Below are 13599 nucleotides of genomic sequence, written 5' to 3' on the forward strand. Positions count from 1 at the left end.
TTGTCCAGCCTATTCTTTTAAGAATTCAGTTCATGAAACACAGGCATTGAAACCCACTCTGCAATGGGCAGAAGTCTATAACGTGTCCATATTTTACACAAAATGTGCGCACAGGGAGAGTCAAAACTCTTAGGCTTATAGGCTATTAACGTTAATGTTGCTGACATGTAAACATGGGTTTGATATTTTATTGATATTTTATTTCCCAATTCACACGTTTATGCTTCTCCTGTGGCGCAACAGGTTAATGCTTATATAGCCTATTGCTTTTTCACGCAGTCAACATGGGTTCAATCCTCCCCATTACACGTTTTTTTTATTATTATTTATTTATTTTTAGACCAGCAACGCTTCCTCAATTTAGGCTACAGATAGGCTACTAGGTGGCCACAGAGAGCCTGCCAGCAGTCATAATGTTTGAAAACTTAACCATGTTACTTTGAAGACCTACTGGCTTGGGCAACTGCTGTAGCAAGACAACACCATCAGCCATGCATGTTAACTTGCTACAATCATCAGCTGACTTCTTCAAATTGTATAGACTAAGTCAAATAAATTTCACTATGACTTATCAGCTGGTTCGTGGCGCAAGTACGTAGATGAATGGCTATCATGTAGCCTAAGTGGTTTCATTTAGGAAGCAGGTTCGATACCCACGAGTTATTATTAGGCTATTTGTATTTATGTTTTTGGTGGCATATTCATGGTCAAGTGCATGTAGCCTCCAGTTTCCATCAGAAAGTGACAAATCTGCAAGCGGCCACATCTGTCAAAGAAACGTCATCACTCGTGAAACGTCACCAACGCAGCCAGTTAACATGGGTGCCAGTTGCCATGTAACACCGGCCCTCCTCAACAGTCCCAGTTTGTCATGTGGCCCCTTGGGGAAATTAGTTGCCCACCCCTGGCCTATACAGACCAGTTTCCATAGTGCACATCTTATCAATAGCCTAGTTTGAATGCCGAGTGTGTTTCTGCTCATTGACAAATAGCGTTCAGCACAATAATTCAAGCCCAATTAATCCCCCCTAAAGTGCTTTGTTACACTAGTTTGGTTTCGTGATGTAGCCTATGATAAACGGCCTATAGTCAAATAGCCTATATGACTCAGCTAATGTTATAGGCTCATGGGCGGATTATGAACTTTCGGGCCCCTGGGGCCAGATGTATTAAGGGCCCCCCACTTATTGTCGTACATGTGGGAGGGGGGGTTTGGGGGTCCTCCCCCAGAAAAATTTTCATTTGTTTGATGTGATTTCCTGTATTCTGGTGCATTTTGGAGATGGCTAATACTAAATTCAATCAGATTCATAGCCTACATCCTGATTTGTTGATATTGAGGCAATGATTCCATGCAAAGGCTTGGGCTTCAGGGCCCCCTGACCCCTGGGCCTGGGCCCGGTAGGCCCGTTCAGTAATCCATCCCTGTATAGGCTATGTAGCCTACTATTAAAATGCACCAACAGGTAAAGTAGGCTATCGCATGACTTCATGCACGTAAGTGAAAAGAGCCTCACACCCGTCGAGTTCGCACAGCCCTGCAGCTCTTCCTAAGACAGCGGGAAATAAAGTTCAAATATGTGATAAACCCGGAAAAAGTTGTCAGGTAGCCTATGTTTCGGTTCCGGTGATTATTTGTGAAATTGTGCAAACGACAGACTTTTCACGGCATTTCAAGGAAGGAGTGGTAGCATGCAAGCTCCCAAATTGACCCAGTACAAAAGGCATCAATAAATTATTGGGGAGGGTCATGTGTTTTTTCTCAATCACTTTGGAGGGTCATAGAAACATTTCTTGCTGACGAGGGATGGTCACGTCTTTTTTGACGCTCCCAAAACTCCTCCGGTGGCCCCTTAAATAAATAACGAACAGTCCCTTATTCAGTAGAGCATTTAGTGCTCTCCTCAATCCCAGACGTTCACATTGCATGTTTGTTTGTAATGGATGCAACCGCGAGATACGCTTGTCATAGGCGCCGATACCGTGGGTGCTCCGTCGCTCGAGCACGTGTGCCAGCTTACAGTCCCGGCTAAATTTACATTCATTTAAAATCAAACATCGCAGTTAATGTTAAATTCAGCATATCTCATAATGTGATTGGCTAGGTTGCTGTCAATCCCCTACTCCATATACTAACCACCAATGAGAGCGTCTCTCGTATGAAAATTCACTTCCCACCTGACACTTCCCACCTGAAGAATTAACGCAAGCTTTGTCGGGTCTTCAGCCCCGAATGTTTAAAATGTATATAGTCCTGAATATCATTTTAAAAGTAGTCTGACAAAGCTTATTGTTTTGTGACACAGCTAAACACTGGTAGGCTACCTCATAGAACGTCTATAGGTGGTCGCAACTCACAAAAGTAAAGCAGATAGAAAGAACTCACGCAAATCTAGCCTACAACACGCAGACAGCTGTCTGAGCGACTACCAGGCCTATGGTTTTGAAAAATCAGATGTTCCCTGACAAAGACATTCGAAAATTAAGAATGTTTATTGACTTGAAAAATACGCTAATTTTTGCAAACTCCCTTCATTCAACCCTTGAAGACATCGCGGTCTGGGGCGCTATGTAGATCGTTTCTCGTTCCATTTAATTTCTCAGAATTTAGGTCTACTAGGCCTACAATAACGTCATCACCAAATACATCTTTTATTTTTAGTTGACACTAAACTTTAACTTTTTAGTTTAACCACAAAGAGTAGCATAGGCCTACTGTGCACAGTGCACTGACGACTGTAGCAGCCCAAGGTAACCAGTTGTTGTAGATGAAGGGCAACCACTTGTTTCAGATAGCCTGGACAACATGTTACCTGGGTGTTGCCTAGGCCTACGTTATTAATTGATGGTAGCCTACAATAGTTAATTGTATCGCGTAACATATTGGCTCAAAGAGTAGGGAATCAGGCTGGAGAGAGTCACGCGAGTGTTGCTTTTGCGGGATCGAATCCAGTTTAATGCTAGTTTTCAAAACATATATTTTTTTACATGTCATTTTGTCCGAGTGGCTGTAATGTAGCCGAGCGCTCATGGCGTATGAAAAGTGACTTCAAACCGCCTAAAACAACTTGTTTTGTGAATGTCTGACAACTGCTGCAGCACATGCACACGCAAGGAAACCAGTAGGTGGAGTAACCAGAAGGCACACAACACCGGAACGATTTTAAGGCTATTTCGCATAGGCTACTCAATGGTGCTATTTCACACGCATTATAGCGACCCCCACTCACCGGGGTTAGGTGGAAGGTGTTAATAGACGATTGGCGTAGCCTACAGTGGACTAGGGCTGTCAAAATTGCTCAAAAACGACGTTCGAATATCCCCTCTAAAATAAACACATGTATTCGAATATATTGGAATATCTAGGCTATATTATTTGCGCATTATGTCAGTGACGCACATCATGTCATCTGTTTTTAACTTTTATTATGGTTATTGCTTGACAGGGGGGATCCCAAGCAGCTTTCAGCCATAAGGCTACTTTGAGAACATTTCCTAATTCACCCGACACTGATATTCAAAATGTTGAAACTATTTCGGCATAGCCTATAAGCAGTTTAATTAAATGTAATGTTAGTTGTAAACAAACGGGCTACTTGGTGAGGCTTGGCCTCACAGATGCGCTTGTGCCTTAAATGGCAATAAAAATCTTCACGATATAGGCCTATTAACTGACCGCCGATTCATGTTGGCTGAGGGGCAGGGGGGGGCATCAGACATTTGTTCCCAAGGGTCTATGAATTGTTAATCCGGCCCTGCCCCCAACGAACGCAACTTTCCACCTCTGAGACAGCTTAAAAGAAGTCGAGAGGACTCCTCACTAAGACCTACTTACTGTAGGCTGCGCAAACCACAGGCCTGTAATTCTGCGGCATAAAGCAGATGTATTTGTTTATTGTACAGAAAAATAAAAATGACATGTCAAGCAGTCAATTGACTACATTGCAGTCAAGAAGTAGGGCAAATTAATTTACGAAACCAAAACGTGGGTCATAGTTGTCTAAGCCTCTTTTGCGTAGCCTGTTAAAAACGTCGCCAGATAGTATTAAATTGGCAACAACATTGTTTTCTGCAGAAGCCTACCCAAGGCTACAGATTAATTCTGAACAGTTATTTCTCTACTGGCTCAATTATCACACCACTGTTTCGATTTGCGTACTTGCGTTACCCCCAACACTGACAATAATGTAGACAGCAAATTTCGATTTCGATTTTCGTTACCACCGTGTAGTCAAGCCTTAAGCCATACCCAAGTTGCCTAAATCGAGGTAATGTTTAATTATGCATGATTTATTTTGTTATTGAATTCGTAGGCTGGGATTACTCTCGGCAACAATTATGTTTAATGGTAGCCTCCTGCTTTTTCAGAAGGGGCGGCAGGCAGAGCGATGTACAGTGGCAGAGCGACGCACAGTGGCTGAAAGTGGTACTAAAGCTTCATGCAGCTTCACGCCTCGTAATGCGCGACTGAAGTGGTCATTTGAAAGCGATGCCCACTGTACCACAGCAGCATTTCTGTTAAGTGAATCTTTTGTAAATTGCTTTACAATTAGCGTCGGCCCCTCTTGGCAGCCTTCGGCTTGCCTCAGCTTGCCACTATTCACTCCTTCGTCTTCATTAACATTCCCGGTAGAATATCTTTGGCCTCTATGTGTCCAGTTACATACTCTGTCTGTTCTTGGTCTTGTATTTTGTGAAATAAATTTCTAAATATGACCTGCTTGCTGCAGCTTCGGCCTGCACGTCCTTTTAACACCGCATCTTTTTCTTTCTCGTGAGCATTTAATCTGCTGCCGGCTTGTCTCTCCATATTGCCCATAATGCTCGATTGCATTGCATTCTCCAAATTATAGCTACATTTTCATGTACCACATCAGCATTATTGTTCAGTGAATCTTTTGTAAATTGCTTTACAATTACCGTCGAGCCTATAGGCCTACTCTTATCGCCTGGCTTGCCTCAGCTTCGGTCATGTCCTTTTAAAACCACATCTTTTTCTCTCTCTCGTGAACATTTAATCTGCTGCCGGCTTGTGACTCCACATCGCCCAAAATGCTTGATTGCATTGTATTCTCCACATTTTAGCTAAATTTTGGTGTACCACATCAGCATTTTCTTTCAGTGAATCTTTTGTAGCCTAAATGGCTTTACAATTACCTTCAGGCCCTCCTCTTGGCTGCCTTCACTCCTTCGTCTTCCCTTCATCTTCATTAACATTAATCTTGTTTGGCCTCAATAGTCCAGTTACATAGTCTCTCTGTTTGTTTTTGGTTTTGTGAAATACATTTCTAAATATTAGAATTAGACTTATAGTCCGGTGCGACTTATAGTCCGGAAAATACTGTAATAGTCAGTAGTCTGCAAAAGCCTTAGGTCACTATTACATTTGTTACTTTAACAATGCTATGATTGGCACATATATCTATTGCTCTATCTCTTTATTAGAATACAACCAGAAAATACAGGAAGTATGAAGTTCTGGTTGTATTGTAATAAAGTTAGACATGCATAAACATGGTCCTTATAGCATTGCTAAGGCTTTTGCATACTGATATACCTGATTGCTGAGTAATTTGCCATGACTAATATACTATAAATTAGTAGAGATTACCTTTACATGTCTAACAGTCTACTCTATGATTATGTTCCCTGTCAGCGGCTATGGCACCTTGTTTTTACACCACCCTGAAAAATGTAGCATTCGCGAGCTTTTCAGTGGCAACAAAAAAATGGGAAAAGTGTAACTACCTTGATCAGACGAAAGATTGGAAGGTTCAGTCGCCGGATGCCATGAAAGCTGAAATAAGAAAACTCTCCATAAACTGTCATTATAACCCCATCTTGAACAACTGTGAACACGTTGCTACGCAAATCCGCTATGGACAGAAGAACAGTGCACAGGTAAGAGTGCTTAGTACTGAAATGCTAAACAGAGTTCACATAGTTTTTTAAGAAAGCCAGTGAGTTGTCAAACACCATGCACAGGGTGATGTCAGTCAGATCTCAACTGTGACTGGCCACTGTCTTAATCCATCCATCCAAAAATGCATGTTAAAACAAGGCGCACACCAAGTGCATTCAATGACAAGTAATATATTCAGTAAAACATGGTGTGATTTGCCACTGTTTCCCCTTTTTCACTGGTTTCAGTCTCAGTTTCTCAGTCTGCTGACTTACAGTAAATGCATTAATATTGAACTTAGAAAATGAAAACATAATTTAACTGGAAAAACGCCACAGCAGTACCGGCACTTCTACATTTCACTCGTAAGTGTACCTGCACTTGTTCTTGCATACTTGCATTTGTTCTAAGTTACCGGTACTACAATACCGAGGAGTGTCTTTGCTACGTGACACTCACCTGTTCCCTGTACTGTACCTCTATTTTCTACAACCCCAAATCAGAAAAAGTTGGGTCATTGTGTAAAATGCCAATAAAAATAGAATGTGATAATATACAAGTCTCTTAAACCTATATTTAGCAGCAAAAAGGACATAGACAACATATCAAATGTTGAAAATGCAAATTCTGACTATTTCATGGAAAATATATGTTCATTTAAAATTTGATCACAGAGTGAATGGAGTACACGACAAAAGACCAAACAACTCGCATAAAACTACAAACAACCCGTTGCGTATCTCTAGGTGGATAGTTTAAATGGTTAAATTATTTAATAGGGTATTATTGTAGTGAGGATTTTTATTTTGAAACAGTTGTGGCCAGAGGAAACAGTTGAATAGGATGTGTAGTCTTAAGAGAGTCAGATTGTATGCTTAAAGCCTGAGACTGGCAGTTGCTGCAGGTGGCCTGGCCACTGGCACAGGATTCTAATTGCTTAATGGCCAAATTGTGATGTCACAATCGCAATGTTAAGTCTATGGGGATTTTTGAAAAGTTTATAATTAATAGTTCAAAAAGTATAACAGTCACAAAGATGAAAAGTACAAAGCCCACATGTCTTAAGTAAGACCTACGTAACATAGTTTGAATGAAGTTTCTACGTTAAACTGTTGAAGCTGCATTAACTGCGTTAGAAGAAGAGAAAAAATAAGAACTAGAAAACGCAATTCCAGGGAATTACAATGAAAATGCAAAACATATGGTGTGAAATGTATTGTTAAAACAGATGATGCGCTAATTGGCAACCAACATGATGAGGTTTAATATAGTTGGAATGACTGAACAGTTAAATAGGTGGATAGTTTAAAAGGTTAAATTATTTGCTAGGTAGATGAGGTTTAATATAGTTGGAATGACTGAACAGTTATATAGGTGGATAGTTTAAATGGTTAAATTATTTGCTAGGTAGATGAGGTTTAATATTGTTGGAATGACTGAACAGTTAAATAGGTGGATAGTTTAAATGGTTAAATTATTTAATAGGGAATTATTGTAGCGAGGACTTTGAAACAGTTGTGGACAGAGGAAACAGTTGAAGAGGATGTGTAGTCTTATAGTCTAGTCGTGATTTCATGAACCCAGAAATGTTGAGTACCCTAAAGTTTTATTGCAGAAATGTCATCTATAGGCCTAGTGGGTGGAATTCAACTTGGTTGCCTAAAGTTGCACTTTGGGCAATTTGCATAATTAGCATAAATAGGCAATTAAGGCGAGGCAGTACAGGTGAATAGGGTCAAAAAATTAAATAATAGATATCACCATGAAACTTTCTGAGTTGATTACTTATGTTAAGATGAGAAAAAAATGTATTGCATGTTTTTTATATTTTAATGTTTACATATGCAAATGAGGCCCTATCTTATTAAAAATGCTCTAATTTGCATACACACAAAAGCATATAGTGTGATAAAGCCAGGCTCAAAATAGTTTTTCCAAGGTAAACACGTATACTTGGGAGGGTGAGTTGGTGAAAACCTTTAAGAAACTTGGTAAGGAGGCAGTGTTGACCTATGGACAGACAGATTAAGAAATTAAGTGTGCCATGCAAAACTAGAAAAGCACTCCGAGAGTGCAGACCTCCGCCAAGCGAAAACATAACCGCCTCCTGGATCCAGACGGTGATCCGGATCACTCCCAAACTTTTTGAGTTATCTTACGAACAAACAGATGAACAGACACACAGACAAACAAACAGACAAACAAACCCCGATGAAAACATAACCTCCTTGGCAGAGGTAATAACTATATAACAGCATGCACACACACAAACCCACAAGAACTATATACAATAGGCAAAATAACTATATCCAGCATGCACACGTACACAAATGCACAATAACAAGAACTATATAGAACATGCAACGCACGCACACAAACACACACACACACACTGTAAACTATATAACTATATACAGTATGCACACACACGCACACACACACACACATATTTAGATAGATAGATAGATAGATAGATACTTTATTGATCCCCAGGGGAAATTCAAGGTCTCAGTAGCATACAGACAACACACACACATTCACTAACAGCAGAAAAAGTAATTAAAGTATATAACATAAAAACACAGTTAAGCAATAAGGACAGTAGAATATAAAGAATATACTAAATACACTAAAATACAAATTATAATAACTAACACTTAATCTAAATTAATTCAAAAAAACAGTATCCACATAGTGGTGATTAATCAATCAAGAGGCACTTGTAATGACTGAGGCAGGGACTGAGCCTGTGATTCTCTGTGCATAGTAAGGTAAGGTAAGGTAAGGTGCTAAGTGTGCTCTGCTCTCATCTTAACATAAGTAATCAACTCAGAAAGTTTCATGGTGATATCTATTATTTATTTTTTTGTACTGCCTCGCCTTAATTGCCTATTTATTCTAATTATGCAAATTGCCCAAAGTGCAACTTTAGGCAACCAAGTTGAATTCCACCCACTGGGCCTATAGATGACATTTCTGCAATAAAACTTTAGGGTACTCAACATTTCTGGGTTTACTATTGGGCCTATGGGGATCACGACTAGACTATTAAGAGAATGAGGCTGTATGCTTAAAGCCTGAGAAACTGACAGTTGATGCAGGTGGCCTGGCCCAGAGCCATACCTTTATATGCCTCTGGCCTGGCCACCTGGCATAAGATTCTAATTGCTGTGATGTCATAAAGGCCAATGTTAAGTCTATGGGGAAATTGTCAATAGTTTTTCATTAATAGTTTAAAAGTATAAAAGTTACAAAGATGAAATGTACAAAGCACCCATGTCCTAAGTAAGACCTACATAATATAGTTTGAATGAAGTTTCTACGTTAAACGGTTGAAGCTGCATTAACTGCGTTAGAATATAATAAGAAGATGACTAGGAAGAACAGTACAGTGCATTTTCATTCACTGTTATAAGAAGAAGCCTAGGAAGAACAGTACAGTGCATTTTCATGCACTGTAATAAGAAGCCTAGGAAGAACAGTACAGTGCATTTTCATGCACTGTAATAAGAAGCCTAGGAAGAACAGTAGAATGCATTTTCATGCACTCTAATTAAGAATAAATCGGATAACAGTAGAGTGCATTTTCATGCACTCTAACTAGAAAATGTAATTTAGAGGAAATAAGCAGTGCATGAAAATGCAAAACATACTGTATATTAACATAAAATGCAAAACAAACTTTTATTTGGAAACAGTTGTGGGCAGAGGAAACAGTTGGCAGGAGTCATAGTTGATACTGACAGTTGAAATGGCTGTTCAACAGTTAGTTGAGTAGTTTAAATAGTTACATATATATTTAAAGGGGAACTTGGCAACTATTTCAACGTAATAAACCCGTTTAGAAATCATTTGGATGGTTAAATGACCTGTTCCGGTGGAAATGGTGACTTTTCCCGCTGCCCCTAGCGTTCTCAGGCGGAAAACCAACCTTGCAACATTGAGACTACCGTCCCGAAAAGATAAGTGAGAAACAAGAAACTAGTTTTAAATCGTGTTTCTTACCTTGTAACATCCACATTGTCTGCCAAACTTATGCTAACCGTTTTGCTAGCTTGTAAACAAATCCATGTGCTTTATCGTTACCTTTTTCCATAGTTTGAAATAGCATAATGCACAATTTCTCCAGCAGAGGGGGAAATCCTGCCAAGTTTCCCTTTAATAGTGAATTATTGTAGAGAGTACATTTGTTTTGAAACTGTTGTGGGCAGAGCAAATAGTTGAACAGGATATGTAGTCTTAAGAGAGCCAGATTGTATGCTTAAAGCCTGAGACAGAGTATATAGTTTAAAAGTTAAATGTAGATAGTGTAATGGATGTTAATAGACAGAAAGTTGAATGGATGTTGATAGGCAGATTGTTTAATGGATGTTGATGGGATAGTTTAATGGGTGGATGAGTGAATGGTTTGAAGAGGATGAATGGATAGAAAGTTGGATGGAATGTGCCTTATATCCTTGTAGAATGGAGATACACAGAGAGAGTTGGCCTAGTTGAGCAGAAAGCAGTTGATACAGGTGCGATCAGTTTAACTGGCTTTTTGATGAGGCCTAGTTGAGCAGTTGCTGCAGGTGGCCTGGCCACCTGGCCTAGGATTCTAATTGCTTAACAGCCCTATTGTGATGTCATCAGCCTAATGTTAAGTCTATGGGGAAATTTTGAATAGTTTTTAATTAATAGTTTAAAAAGTATAAAAGTTACAAAGATAAAAAATACAAAGCCCAGATGTCCTAAGTAAGACCTACGTAACATAGTTTCAATGACATTTCTACGTTAAACGGTTGAAGCTGCATTAACTGCGTTAGAAGAAGCCTAGGAAGAACAGTACAGTGCATTTTCATGCACTGTAATAAATCGGATAACAGTAGAGTGCATTTTCATGCACTGTAATAAATCGAATAACAGTAGAGTGCATTTTCATGCACTCTAATAAGAATAAATCGGATAACAGTAGAGTGCATTTTAGAGTGCAACTGTCTGTCTCAGGCTTTAAGCATACAATCTGGCTCTCTTAAGACCACAGATCCTGTTCAACTGTTTTCTCTGTCCACAACTGTTTCAAAATAAAAGTCCCCACTACAATAATTCTCTATACACGAATCCGGCGAAACTACCAGAAGTAAGCCGGCGCCATTACTGAGCTGTCGCTGGGTAGCATTACGCCCGTGCCCGTGCCCGCCCCCGATGAGATCTGAAATCAAAATGGCTGCGGCCTATCTTTTATACTCCTTAACCTTGAAGTTGGGCCTTCTCGCCTCCCTCGAAAGACACCTGTTGGCCTATCAGCATCCACCAAGGTTACGACTATTGGTGGAACCTATTGTCTCATCATGCATAATTATATGCAAAACTGTCTTCTTCTGGGTTTTTCCCAGATTCTGGTTTTTTCCAGTTGTAACAGGGCTTCTTATCTTGCCACCTGTTACTTGGCCTTGCTGTTACCACCATTACATCATCCAATTACATCATCCTCTCGCTCTCGGCCATCTAGTTCACTGTGAACTCCTTCACCTCGACCATCTAGCCAGGTGTCACTGTGAACTCCTTCACCCCACTCCTTGACTGCTGGTCTGGTCTGTTTAAGATGTGTACAGGCCTTGAAGTCTCATAATAATTGCAGTAATATCAAAGTTTATAAAAACCATACATGCATCCGTTAAGTCATAGAAATCCACCACACTAGCTACAGTAGTTAAGTAGATATAATATCAACCTAGTCCCAATTGTGTCTTTATTTCCTCATTCTCTACTCTAAACTATTTTCATAAATAATCTGTAAGATCGCTTGTACCTTCATCTGTGACCGGAGGCCACTGTCTAACATCATCAACCCAACAAGCCATACTGCCTGGCTGTAGCTGTCATTGAAGGTGCGTTATCACGGAGGTTTGTTTACATCTCAGTAATGGCGTCGCCACAAGATGGCAGCCTACACAAAACGCTCGCCGGATTCGTGTATTAAATCATTTAACCAACTATTTAACTGTTTAGCTATTCCAACTGTCATTTGTCATCAACTATTTCTCCCGCCAACTGTTTCCTCTGCCCACAACTGTTTCAAAATAAAAGTTCTCACTACAATAATTCTATATTAAATAATTGAACCATTTTAACTATCCAACTATTTAACTGTTCAGCCATTCCAACTCTCAGTTGTAATCAACTATGACTCCTGCCAACTGTTTCCTCTGCCCACAACTGTTTCAAACTAAAAGTCCTCACTACAATAATTCCCTATTAAATAACCTAACCATTTTCACTATCCAACTATTTAACTGTTCAGCCATTTTAACTGCCAGCTGTCATCAACTACAACTTCCGCCAACTGTTTCCTCTGCCCACAAAATAAAAGTCCTCAATACAATAATTCACTATTAAATAATGTAACTATTTAAACTACTCAACTATTTAACTGTTCAGCCATTCCAACTGTCAGTTGTCATCAACTATGACTCCCCACCAAACCTTTTTCTCTATCTGACCTCCATCTTTTTACTTGGATTATATTTTAAACAATATTGGAATTATATTCTATAACGTTAGTTTAGATTTTTACCTTGTCCGTTAGCTAGTATTATTGCCACATCTAAACTGCTAACCCTACGCTTGCTCCTCTAAACTACCCATTACCCCAGCATGTTGTCAATGGCAGATTTTACCTACTAAACAACGTCAGTTGAATAAGAAGTTAGTTGGCGAGGTAACATGTTGTGATGGCGTTTAAAATGTTGTATGTCCAGGTTCGTTATTTGAACGGACCGGGCCAATTTTATCTTTCAGTCAAGACGACTTCACTGAAGTTCTGAATCCTACCAACTGATGAGCACACTTGCTTGCTAACCAGCTGCACTTGTTAGGAGATTGTTAGCAAGTAGCAGCTAATAACTAATACGTTTGCTTGATTCTGTCAGAATTCTTGTCAGCTAAAACACACCACAAAAGTTATGCACAATCACAACATACATTCATTAACGCCACCATGGCAAAATTATATTATTAACAAGCTTTGTCGAACATTGCCTCGCCTCTAGCGGGGGAATCCGACAAGGCATGCGTGTTCTTGTTTCAAAAAAGTTGGCTGAACTTTGCCCAGCGATTAATAAATAATAACTTACGTTCTGTATTTCTCCAAACTTTCCCGCTCAGGTTTTCCTAATGTTGATAAAAAACAGGCATATAAAAAAGATTTTAAGTGAAGACAACGCTCATCTGAAAGAATGCTCTTTCTTAATTAGTTCTTCAACTTATGGCCACTATTTCCAAAGTTTGATTTTTTTACTACATTTGCAAAGAGGAGAACATTTTTTAGTTTGATTAACAATGAAACGTTACATTTAGGACATGTTGACAATGAGTAGTTTTGGTTGTTGGTGGTGGTGTTATTGCATCCCTTAGTTATGCCTACAATGCACAAGTGTTCCCTCGCGATTGAAAGCTCCTGTAGCATGTCCATACGAAAATGTTCAGCAAGTATTGTCAACTACTTAATAGAGGGAGAGCAGCTTCACGGAAGAGAACTTCTGACGGCAAATTTGAGGAAAAGTTGGTAAACCACCCTTCTTACCTAATTTGAGGGTGCTGATTCTGAATATTTTGTTTACCAAGCTCAATTCTGAGTTCTAAGCCGCATAATCAGCATTTTAACATAAAATAGCGATTATTTTTGCTTATTTTTCCCTAAATTGGGTTGATTTCAA

At 39.5% G+C, this 13599-nt stretch overlaps 1 long non-coding RNA gene across 1 annotated transcript in view; it reads right to left on the minus strand.

The window, feature by feature from the left end:
• The window catches only part of LOC143099751 (uncharacterized), a 53312-nt gene extending 40257 nt beyond the window's left edge, over window positions 1–13055 (minus strand). The window contains exons 1-2 of the long non-coding RNA XR_012981736.1: window positions 13018–13055; window positions 5749–5797 (exon numbers count right to left, since the gene is read on the minus strand). This is a non-coding gene — a long non-coding RNA (uncharacterized LOC143099751). The remainder of the gene's footprint in view (window positions 1–5748; window positions 5798–13017) is intronic.
• Between the last annotated feature and the right edge of the window lie 544 nt (window positions 13056–13599).

The sequence above is a fragment of the Alosa pseudoharengus genome, unplaced genomic scaffold, assembly GCF_046254945.1.
Source record: "Alosa pseudoharengus isolate Yale_2024_CS ecotype anadromous, Long Island Sound unplaced genomic scaffold, YU_APseudo_1.1 YU_APseudo_1.1_scf_3, whole genome shotgun sequence".
In the NCBI taxonomy this organism is placed as follows: Eukaryota; Metazoa; Chordata; class Actinopteri; order Clupeiformes; family Clupeidae; genus Alosa; species Alosa pseudoharengus.